Genomic DNA, 11,543 nt, shown 5'->3' with positions numbered 1-11,543 from the left:
GGAATAAAATGAGACCCTCTCCCAGATCACGGAAAAACAACAACAAAAAGTTAACAGAAAATAATAAAAAAATCAAATGCCTCCAGATGGCATCCCTACCTTATATCACATATAAAAATTATCTCGAAGTGGATCAGAGTTCTCCAGATAAGGGCTAAACATACAAAATGCTGAGGAGAAAGTATGGCTGTAAATCATCATCACCTTGTATCAGGCGGTAGTTTCCTAGATGTGACACCAAAACCCAAGTAATGCAGGGGATGTAAATAACTCGGACACCACCAGAATTTAAAATTCTGGACTTCAAAGGACATGACTAAGAAAGTCAAGGGACAACATGGAATGGGAGAAAATATTTGTAAATCGTACATCTGATAGGGGACTTATATCTAGACTACATTAAGAACCCTTGCAACTCAATGATTAAAAAAAATTAAAAAGAGGCAAATGTTCTCAATCAACTTTTCTCAAACAAGACTGACAAATGACCCAGGAGCACATGAAAAAGACGTTCGTGCTGTCAGCCACCAGGGAATCACAAGTCCAAACCACAGTAAGACACAACTTCACCACCAACAGGATGGTTGTCATCAAAACGACGCATGTGGGCAAGGATGGAGAGAGCCCGTCAGCCTTGGCCACGGCCGGCTGGAACGTAAAATGGTGCTGCTGCTTCGGAAAACAGCCTTGTGCTTCCTCAGAATAGTAAGCGTAGAGCTACAGGTGACCCAGCGAGTCTGCTTCTAGATGGATCCCCGAAAGGAACAAAAACATTGTAGGGTAATGTCCTTGGAAGCAGGATTCACAATTAAAAAAAGTGGAGACAATCCAAATGTCCTTCAGGTGATGAATAAACGAACAAAATGGGGTCTGTCCGTGTGACGGGACAGTACTCAGCTATAAAGAAAATACGGACACCTGCTGCATACAGCACGGACGACCCTCAAACACAGGATGCCAAGTGGAAGCAGCCAGTCACAAAAGACCACATACTGTATGATTCCACTGATGTGAAACGTCCTGGCCTGGCCAATCCGTAAAGACAGAAAGTAGATGAGAGGTGTCCAGGGTCTGAGCTGTGGGGGGAGGGAGTGAGCGCTAACAGGGACAGGGTGTTCTTTTCAGAGGGATGAAAATGTTCTAAAATTGGTGATAGGGGTGGTCATGCCACTGCGTGAATGTACTAAAACCAAGAACTGTGCGCTTGAACTGGGCAAAGTGTATGTCGTGTAGATTATATCTCGGCCGTTACAAACACACGCTCACACGCAAACTAGAAAGCCTTGCCCTTCTCTGTTGAGGCCTGGGGAGCCCTGGAGCTCCAGACGGGTGACTTTCAGGCCAGTCTCATTATTCTGGGTGTGGCTCAGGAGGAGGTCAGGGTCCAGGGTTCAGTGAGTTGGGATGGGATTGTCAGGCTTAGTTCTTCCAAGAGCTTTATTTGACAAGGGTTCTGGAACCAACTGTTGGATGAGATCACACTAACTCGGGAGGCTGACTCAGGTGCCAAGGGAAGCATTCCACAAGGAACAGCTAATTGAGGACCATGCCTTTCTCTCTGATGTCCCCACACAGCTGGAGTAGTGACCTCAGATGCCCTCCATCAGCTGGCCCTGGTCACCAGCCCCTCCTAGGGCTGAATGGAGCAGAGCCCATTTCCCTTTATGCAGATGGTCAGGCGAGGACAAGAAATTTCCACTTTAGAGGTTTTCACAAATAAGAGTAGAAGTATGTATACTCTAGATAACTCCGAAACCTTCCTCCAACACTCTCCAACGGTTGAGATAGCCACCAAATGAGCTGTCCGTTGGGTCTGTGATCCTCCTCACTAAAAATATCCAGCAAGTGTGCCTTGTGTGTGTGGGGGAACTCACAGTAGCATTGTCACAGTCAACCACTGGAACAGCAGTGCTTGCTATATTGGAGGAGATAAATGTAAGACAGAATTGTGGCAGAGAACTTGAAACTAATACTAACTAATAAAATAAATCAAAGAAAACGTCCAGAAGTGAGAAACAGAAGAAGAGACGCGAAGGGCTCTGTGACTCAGCGTGCCGCATGTTGTACAGAGTTGAAGGGAAAAGCCAGCGGCTTAGAAGATAAATCAGAAGATATTCAGAAAGAAGCATGGAGAGATGAAGGGAGGGGAGATACAGAGTGGAGAGCGTATTCACAAAGGGGGGGGCGGTCCCGGAAGGGGAAATGGAAAAATGTTACAGAAACGATATTTGAGAAGAAAGTGGCTGAGAATTTCACCTGATGGATGAAAGTCACAAAGGCACAGACTTGAGAAACTCAGTGACTCCCAGCAGCATGAATGAAGGCAAGGGCGCACCCAGCACAGACACGGGGGCGGGGGGGCGGGAGCCACTACAAACCGAAGACAGAGAGGAAAGCTTAACCACGGGAAGGGGGAATGTTTTCTTTCCCAGGAGCGCTAATAAGCCTGACAGCTGACCTCTGGGCAGAAGGAGTGGAAGCCGAGTGAGAGTGGAACAGCACATTTGAAGAACTAAAAAGTGATAGTTGTTGATCTAAAGTTCCCTGTGACAGTATAAAAAATAAAGACAGTTTCAAGCCAATGAAACCTGGGAGCTGTTGTTGATGGCAAACCTGCACAAAGTGAATGGGATCCCAGGGGGAAGGTCGGAAAAGCAGACATGAATAATAAAATGGTAAATGGGGTGGTAATTCTAAACAAAGAGATCCTGTGTGTATAAAGAAAACATGACTTGGGGGTGCCCGGGTGGCTCAGTCGGTTAAGCAGCTGTCTTGGGCTCAGGTCATGATTCTGGGGTCCTAGGATCGAGCCCTGCGTTGAGCTCCCTGCTTGGTGGGAAACCTGCTTCTCCCTCTCCCACTCGCCCTGCTTGTATGCCTCTCTCTCTGTTAAATAAATAAATAAAATCTTTAAAAAAAAATGATTCTCCCGCTCCCTCTGTGCTCCCCCCACCCCCCTGCTCACATGTGTGCCTTCGGTCTTGCTCTCTCTCCAAAAACCCAAGAAAACCCCAAACCTCCACAAAACTAGCACATCAGACAAAGCAGACATTAATGCATGAAGTGTTACTAGAAACAAAGGTGGTCATTTCACAACGACTGTTCAGTCAATTCACCAGGAAGAGAGAAGGTAAATTTAAAATCTACATGCACCTAATAACACACGCTCCGAATACGTAAAGGCAAATGAAGAGGCCGAAACAGATGCAGAATCATAGTGGGAAATTGTATCACACCCTTCTCAGTAGCTGGTAGAATGATCACATTCTTTTTTTTTTTTTTTTTAAGATTTAGTTATTTATTTTAGAGAGAGAAAGAGAGAGTGCATGTGCAAGCATGGGAAGGGGCGAAGGGAGCGGGAGAGAGAGAAGATCTCTAGCAGTCTCCGTGCTGAGCACAGAGCTGGACTGGGGCTCGATCCCATGACCCTGAGATCATCACCTGAGCCTCAATCAGGAGTCAGGACGCTCAAATGACTGAGCCACCCGGAAGCCCCTAAAATAATCCCATTCTTAAAAAAAAAAAATCAATAAATAAAGGATTTGAGAAATATGGTAAGAAAATCTAACTTAATGGTCATTTATAGAACACCAACTGCAAAATACACCATCTTCTCAGGCACACATGGCCTATTTTAAAAAACTGACCAGGGAGGGGTGCGCCTGGGTGGCTCAGTGGGTTAAAGCCTCTGCCTTCGGCTCAGGTCATGATCTCAGGGTCCTGGGATCGAGCCCCGCATCGGGGTCTCTGCTCAGCGGGGAGTCTGCTTCCCTCTCCCTCTGCCTGCCTCTCTGCTTACTTGTGATCTCTGTCTGTCAAGTAAATAAATAAAATCTTTAAAAAAAATAACTGACCTGGTTTTAGCCACAAAGCAGGTTTTACTTTCAAAGGACTGAATGATACGGAGCATTTTCTCTGCATCTACCCAGTTGTACACTCAAGTATATAACTCAGTGATGCTAAAAATCCATGACAAAGAGCAAATTAGGGCACCCCCGTATGTGTGGGAGTTAGGAAACATACTTTGAAATAACCCATGGATTAAAAAAACAAATCACAAGGGAATTAGAAAATATTTTGAAATTAATTAAAATGGAAAAAAAAAACAAATCCCATGATGGATCAAAACCTGTGGGACAGAGTAAAGCCACGTTCAAGGCGCAGCCTTCACTCACGTTTCAGAGATGAAGAAAGAATGGAAATCAGTGAAATGAGCATTCGCTTCAAGAACTTAGGGAAAGATCATCGAATGGGCCCAAAGAAAGGAAGAGGAAGGAAACAACAAAGATAAAAGGAAAAAAAAACAATGCAAAAGGAAGAGAAAGGAAACACTCCAGATGCTACAGACATGACGCGCGTGTTAGGGACAATGTCACGGTAACGCATCTGGAAAATGACATGAAATGAGCACTTCCCTGTTTCCAAAAACCCCAACTCCCAACGGTGACGCGGGAGGAAAGGGAAGATCTGAAGACTCTGGAAAGAATCAAATAGAATCGGTATCGGAAAAGCTTTTAACGGAATCAGCTCGTGGCTCAGATTGTTTTATGTGTGAATTTTTACCAAAGGTTTGCGCACCAGCAACCATAATTAATCCTCCTCTGGGCTCTCCCAGAGGAGAGCAAAGGGCATATCCCCCACAGTTTCAGGAGGTGATCATAGTGCTGGTGCCAGCACCCGGGGGTGGGGAGCACCGAGGAGAGGCGGGTCAGACGCAAACAGGGTTTATTGTGGGAAGGCAGGCTTGGAGAACATGGTGAAGTCAGCGCGTTTTAGCACATTACCTGGGACTTACAGGGAACATGTTTGATGAGACTCAACATCCATTCAGGATGCAAGGGTCTCCGTAAACCTGCTGCGCAACAGGGTTCCCTTGCTTTTATTTATTTATTTATTTTCCTGTGGGGAGCCTGATGTGGGGCTCGATCCCAGGACCCTGGGATCATGACCTGAGCGAAGGCAGATGCCTAATGATGGAGCCACCCAGGTGCCCCAAGGGGTTCCCTTGCTTAATAAAGCAGCCCTTCGGAAAAACCACACCTAACCCCAGGGGAAGTGTGGAAAGCTCTCTCTCAGAGACTGAGGGCAAGGCAGGGGCCCTCCGAGGACACGCACCCACCGTTGCTCTGGAGGTCTCGCCCAGTGCGGTAGGGAAGGGGAAGTCGGTGCAGGAGGTAAGGATAGAACAGGAGGAAATAAAATTGTCGTTACTCGCAGTTGACGAGTTACGCAGAAGATCTAGAAGAACGTGCAGGTCATCGTGGTGGAAGGCTGTGGGGGCCATACGCACGGCCGCTGCCCCAGCCCCAAGCCGAAAATGAAGTCTGAAAGCAAACGCTGGATCCGTTGTCATTTGTCTTGTAACAAACCACTTAAAACACTCAGTATCTTAAACGGATCCACAACTCCGTGTTTCTCATGAGTCTGGAGGGTGGCTGGGTGCTCCGTTCTGCTGGCCTCGCTGGGCTCCCTGGCGGGGTCCGCAGTGGGGCTGGGGCAGGTGGCCCACGTCGGGCTCACGTGCACGGCCGAGGCCGTGGGACTAGCGCTCTCTCTCCTCGCTGTCCTCCATCCCGCCTCCACAGCACGGTGGTCTTAGCACAGGGGGCCAAGAGGGCAGGGCCAGAAGCCGCGTGGCCTTTCGAGACCCAGACTCACAAGCCCCAGCGGAGAGCTTTTGGCCATATTCCACCAGTCAGCCCGGAGAAGCGGGTGCAGACTCCATCCTCCGCTGGGAGGAGGGGAAGAGAATTTGCACACATCGAACCCAGCAGAGACGCCGCTTACACGTCGTCGACTGTTGGGGTAGATCTAACAGGAGGCGTGGAGGATGTCCGCACGAACTACAGAACATCATCCAGACAATATAACGCCCAAACCAGCGAACGGTGTGCTGGTATTCGGCCCCTGAGAAGGAAACACCGAGGCAGGGCTGGGAGTGGACGAGATTCATAATTATCAGTCTACAGTCAGGAACAGCTCGATGGAAGACGTACAAAGGGCAGAGGATGTGGGAAGGGGTGCGGGGGTTCCATGCGCTCGCTGGGAGCTGGGAGGCGTGCCGCCCTCCCAGCACCTCCCTGGGATCACCAACCCCAAAGCTCTCCAAGCCTGGAGCTCGGGGGTTTGTGGGCACACGTCATTCTACAGGCACGGTTGGTTCCATCCTGGGCCGGGGCTGATGAGCTCAGGTCAGTCCCTTTCCCCTCCCAGGGAGTGTCGGGGGTGGGGTGGGGTGTCTCAGATGTTCCAGCCTTCTCGTGGAGGTGGGCTCCAGGTCAAGCCAGCCCCTGTGCTTAGGGGCTTTCCAAAAGTCTGGGAAGTCAGTCCCCCTGACACAGTCTCTGGGGTGGTTGAAAGGGGCTTTTTACGAACAACAAAAGACAACTTTAGGGCTCTTACACTTAGGAAATTTCCAAGGGCTAAGGAGGTCTGTGCCAGAAATGAAGGCCAAATATACACTCCTTTTTTTTTTTTTTTTAAGGTTTTATTTATTTATTTGAGAAAAGAGAAAAAGAGCAAGAAGTGGGGGAGGGAGAGGGGCAGAGAGAGCGGGAGAAGCAGACTCCCCGCCGAGCAGGGAGCTCAACACAGGACTCAATCGCAGGACCCTGAGATCATGACCTGAACTGAAGGCTGACACACACTCCACCGCCTGGGGGGCGACTCCAGGTGCCCTCCCCCCCCACCCCGCTCCAAGTAGGCATTTATTACTATCAAATCACAACATCACAGAGCCCCAAGCAGACTCAAGCACGTATGGACACTGAGTTTCCAGAAAGGAGCCCTGCAGAACACTGGACGAGGGCGAGTCTTTCCAAAAACCACAGAATGACTGGGGATCCGTGTGGTAAAAAAATAAGACAGGCCCTTCTCCCCCCGTCATAAACAGCGACTCCAGCTGGGCTGCAGGTCTGAAGGTGAAAGGCACAACAGTAGCGCTTCTAGAAAACAATCGGACGGAGCGTTCCGCGTGGTCGTGCATTTGGGGTAGGGAAATACATTTTGAAAAACACATGAAAGTAATAATTACAACAGATGAGACTGATGAATCCTCCTGCAGAAAAATCCAGGGCCGTCTGGATGGCACAGGGAGAGGCTAACGGAATTCGCGTAGTCTTCAGAACTCGATGGAAATGTTAGTGCTGCCTAAGGACACCTGCGGGACGCGGTGGAACCATTTTCAGAGAGACGTGCATTCCCCCCCCCCACCCCCCGCCCCGGCTGCATTTGCACAAAAACAAGAAGGATTTACAAATAAGTGAACCCAACTGTCCACTTCTGAAACCAGAAAAAGAACAGAATAAATCCAAAGAAAATGAGAGGAAAGAAAACACAAGCAGAGTTAGGGAAAGAGAAAACAAACCAAAAAAGAGAACAGACCCAAGTGCTGGTGTTTTGAAAAAACTAATAAAATAGACCGTCCCCCGGCAAAAAGTGGCAAGAAAAAAAAGAGAAGAAAACACAAATAAACAACATTGGAATTAAAGAGAGGGCACCACCAAGAGAAGAAAAACTATGATCAGGAAGGACTTAATACCCCCCATTTGAAAACCTCTATGAAATGGACACTTTTCTAGGAAAACATTTATTAGCAAAACTGGCCCAGGAAGAGAGGAAAATCTGAACAGGCCAGAGACCAAAAAAGGGAGATGACATGTTAAAGACCTACCCCCAGGGGCGTCTGGAAGTTATAAGTCTGCAAAATACACACACCCCACCCCTAAATGTGACAATTATTATCTAAAAATGTAGGAGAACCTCCTCCTGACCTGAACGCTGGGACAGCCCTCAACAGGAGAAAATAGGCAACTCATAAAACAACGTTAGTAATTTGACCATCTCGGATCTGAAATGCCGATCCTACCGGATACCTTCAAAGAGTTCAAAAGAAACAGAGCACACTGGGGCGCCTGAGTGGCTCAGTCGGTGAAGCATCTGCCTTGGGCTCAGGTCACGATGGCAGCGTCCTGGAATAGAGCCCTGCACCAGGCTCCCCGCTCACGGGGAGCCTGCTTCTCCCTCTCCCTCTGCTCATCCCCTCTGCTTGTGCTCTCTCAAATAAATTAATTAAAAAATTTTTTTAAAAAATCTTTAAAATTGGGGCGCCTTGGTGGCTCAGTGGGTTAAAGCCTCTGCCTTCGGCTCAGGTCATGATCTCAGGGTCCTGGGATCAAGCCCTGCATGGGGCTCTCTGCTCAGCGGGGAGCCTGCTTCCCCCTCTCTCCGCCTGCCTCTCTGCCTGCTTGTGATCTCTGTCAAATAAATAAATAAATAAATAAATCTTAAAAAAACCAAATCTTTAAAATTAAAAAGGTACGCAGCCCATGTATTTGCGCTGTCTACATGTATATGAAGCAAAATGAAAGTATCTGGGACACGCGGCGCACCCCCCACATCGGCAAGGAAAACACCCCAGTGGAAGCGGGCAAGGGCTTCAACAGGGGCGGAAGAATTCATTTCCAAATGGCCGGCAGAGAAACAGAGCCAACGACGACGCACCCATCAGGTGAGCCACAAATCCGTAAGCTAACAGCGCCGAGAGGCGCGCAGTGACGGTGACGCAGCCTGACCAGTGCAGGGAAGAGTATTGAGGCCGGAGCCCCTTTTGACCGGCTCCTGAGTGGCTGTCGAGTCCGGGAATGCGTGGGGATTACTGTGTCTGTGTCTGGAAAAGAAACACCAACCAACCAGGAGCCCAAGAAGATTCATACGACGACATTCATTTTAACATTAAAAAACATGAAAGCAAATGCAAGCTTGCCGTGGACACGCCCCGCGACCGGTCGGGGTAAGCAGCCGCTGGCGCCTTCAGGAGGCGATGTGTTTAGCAATGTGCAAATGCACGTTTTAGAGCAGCATAAATCAGCACTGCACGACTTCAAAAATATGTCTGCAGCGGGACGGAGAAGATACGGAGTAATTGGTATAACACGATGCTATTTTTATGAGCCACACACCACGCTCCAAGTGCCTACCTGTGTGTGAAAGGATTTACAACATCTGGAAGGACACAGGCCTGACCCAGGAAATCAGTGAAACGCAGGGGCATCTCTGAGGTACAGGAGGCCGGGGACCCGCAGGGCGGTGGGTTAAAAGGAACATTAGCTTTACCCAGAGCACTCTACATTTCTAGGAGGAGGAAATGGATGTCATGTGCGTGTAGGGACCCAGCGAGGGCAGGCACCCCACGTATGCCACTGCACTGTCGGACAGTGAGCTCAAGTCCACGGCCGGAGCCACACAGGCAAGCCGTGTACGGAGGAGCGGGGGGGCGGGGGAGAGGGGCATTTCCTGGATTTTATCTGGAAATCCTACCAGGTTAAGGTTTTAGGGGGCCCAACCAGATCTCAGAGACAGCTGGAGCTCCAGCAGGGACCAATGTGACCTCAAGGCAGACATGCGGACCTCCAGGCTTGTCCTGATCCCCAGGGAGACCAGGAGCCACAAGGGTCTGCCAGGAAGGCTGCAAGCTGGAGCCAACATGGAGGCCATAAGACCTGCTCTTCCCTGTTCCCCCAGACCAGAGGCCAGTGCTGTGCAGACGAACAGAAAAGAGAGACCCAAGAATATATTTCCCTCCAGAAACGGAGCATCACTTAAGGGCTGTTTAGTGTATCTCTAAGAACTATGTTTTGATGGTTTAGGAGGAAAAGTTGATTTATTTAGTAATCACGAAGCTGCAGATAAGTGCTTGTGAAGAGCTGGTTAAGTACAGCCCAGATCAAGACTCCCCATTCCCTGTGCTCACCTGATCACAGCCGGAGTGAGCTGTGTGGCCCTGCTCCCCCTTCTCCTGGCCAACTTTCCAGGGCTTTGCAATCTCTGTTCTCCCCTCGGACTGCTGTCTCCTGCTCCACAGGGGCCTGCCGTCCCTGCAGCGTGGCAGCCTTCGTCACCTTCCCACACTTGGGGTTTATGGAAGCTTGGGGTTGATGGAAGCTTGGGGCTTATTGAAGCTTGGGGTTTATGGAAGCTTGGGGTTTATGGAAGCTTGGGGCCTTCTACAGTTCAAAGTCTGCAAGCATTGTAAAGAGGCCCACTCAACTTGGGTTGGGCGGCACCTGCAGCCCAGTGCTGGACACTCCCAGCTGCACTAAGGGGTTTTGGTGGCAGAGTGAGGAGAGCCTCAGGCTAGCCCAAGATTGGTGCGTGGGCCCCAGTCCCATATCTGGCCTCTTTGGACTTCCTGCTTCTGAAAGGGAAGGTCAACCACCTCCATTCTGACCTCGGTCTGTACTTTTTTTTTTAAAGATTTTATTTGTTTATTTGACACAGAGAGATCACAAGTAGACAGAGAGGCAGGCAGAGAGAGAGAGAGAGAGAGAGAGAGAAGCAGGCTCCCTGCTGAGCAGAGAGCCCGATGCGGGACTCGATCCCAGGACCCTGAGATCATGACCTGAGCTGAAGGCAGCGGCCTAACCCACTGAGCCACCTAGGCGCCCCTCGGTCTGTACTTTTGATTAAATTCTTCCTTGCGGCTTATCTCCTAACTCAGGCAAAAGACCCTGCGGGCATAGCATCCTGTGGTAGGAACCGAAACTACCCCCTTAAGCTATAAGGACTGTCCTGAGCCAGCAAGACCCCGCGTGATCAACCCCCAGACGACGGTCAGCCTGGCCTTCCCTGCCCACCTGCGCGCACCACCCCCTCGTTGCACACTGTCCTCATTTAACCCTAGCAGTGTCTTCAGCACTTCGGAGACAGTCTTTGAGACGCTGTCTTCAGCGGGCCTCTCGGAAGTAGACTCCCTTCTCGGTTCCCCATCGCTCGTCTCTGCCTTTGGATTCTGTCAGCGGGCGGCGGCTGAGCCTGGTCCGTTTGGGACCCCCGGGGCCAGGGGCTCCTGCTCCACCGGGCCCGCTGCGCCGCTCCTCCCCGCGCAGGCCTCCTTCCTCCGCATTTACCCGGGATGCTGGGTACGGGCATCCGGGAGACAGCCTCGGAGCGCAGACGTGGGGTGTGGGAAAAACCCGTGCCCCGGGAACACGACGCCGCGTCTACCGGCCGTCCGTGCTGCTGCGAGCGGCTCGGGCCTCCGTCTTTCAGGGGGGGCAGGTGGTCTCTGCAGGGGTTCAGGGATCTCCCAACCCCCCCGCTGAGAAGCCAGTTGTGCCTCCGCGTGGGCGCGCACTCAGCGCTCCTCCTCTGGACACGGGCCTCTTCGGCCTTCCTCGACCTGGTCGCAACGTCCGTCCGAGCGCTCCGCTAACTACAGCTCTTGTCCGTGTTCACACCCGAACGAGACTCCGGATTTCACCTCCGAAGATCGGCTTTGAACGGGGTCAGACGAACCGAATCTAACTGCCGCGGCTCACCGACTTCGCGACTTTCGGGACACGGCGCTTCCGCACAGAGGGCCGGTGGGGCCCGCGCTGCGCAGTCAGGGCGCCGGCGCAGCCGCGACCCCGCCCGGAGCCCCGCAGCCCCGCCCCGAGCCCCGCCCCGCCCCGTCTCGGCCCCGCCCCCAGGCCTCCCTCCGGATACAAAGTCCCCGCCACCCGCGGCGGCTCCCAGAGTGCGCGCAGGGAGTCCGCGGGCCG

This window comes from Lutra lutra, chromosome 16, assembly GCF_902655055.1.
Source record: "Lutra lutra chromosome 16, mLutLut1.2, whole genome shotgun sequence".
Lineage (NCBI taxonomy): Eukaryota > Metazoa > Chordata > Mammalia > Carnivora > Mustelidae > Lutra > Lutra lutra.
This window is presented reverse-complemented; position numbering follows the sequence as displayed.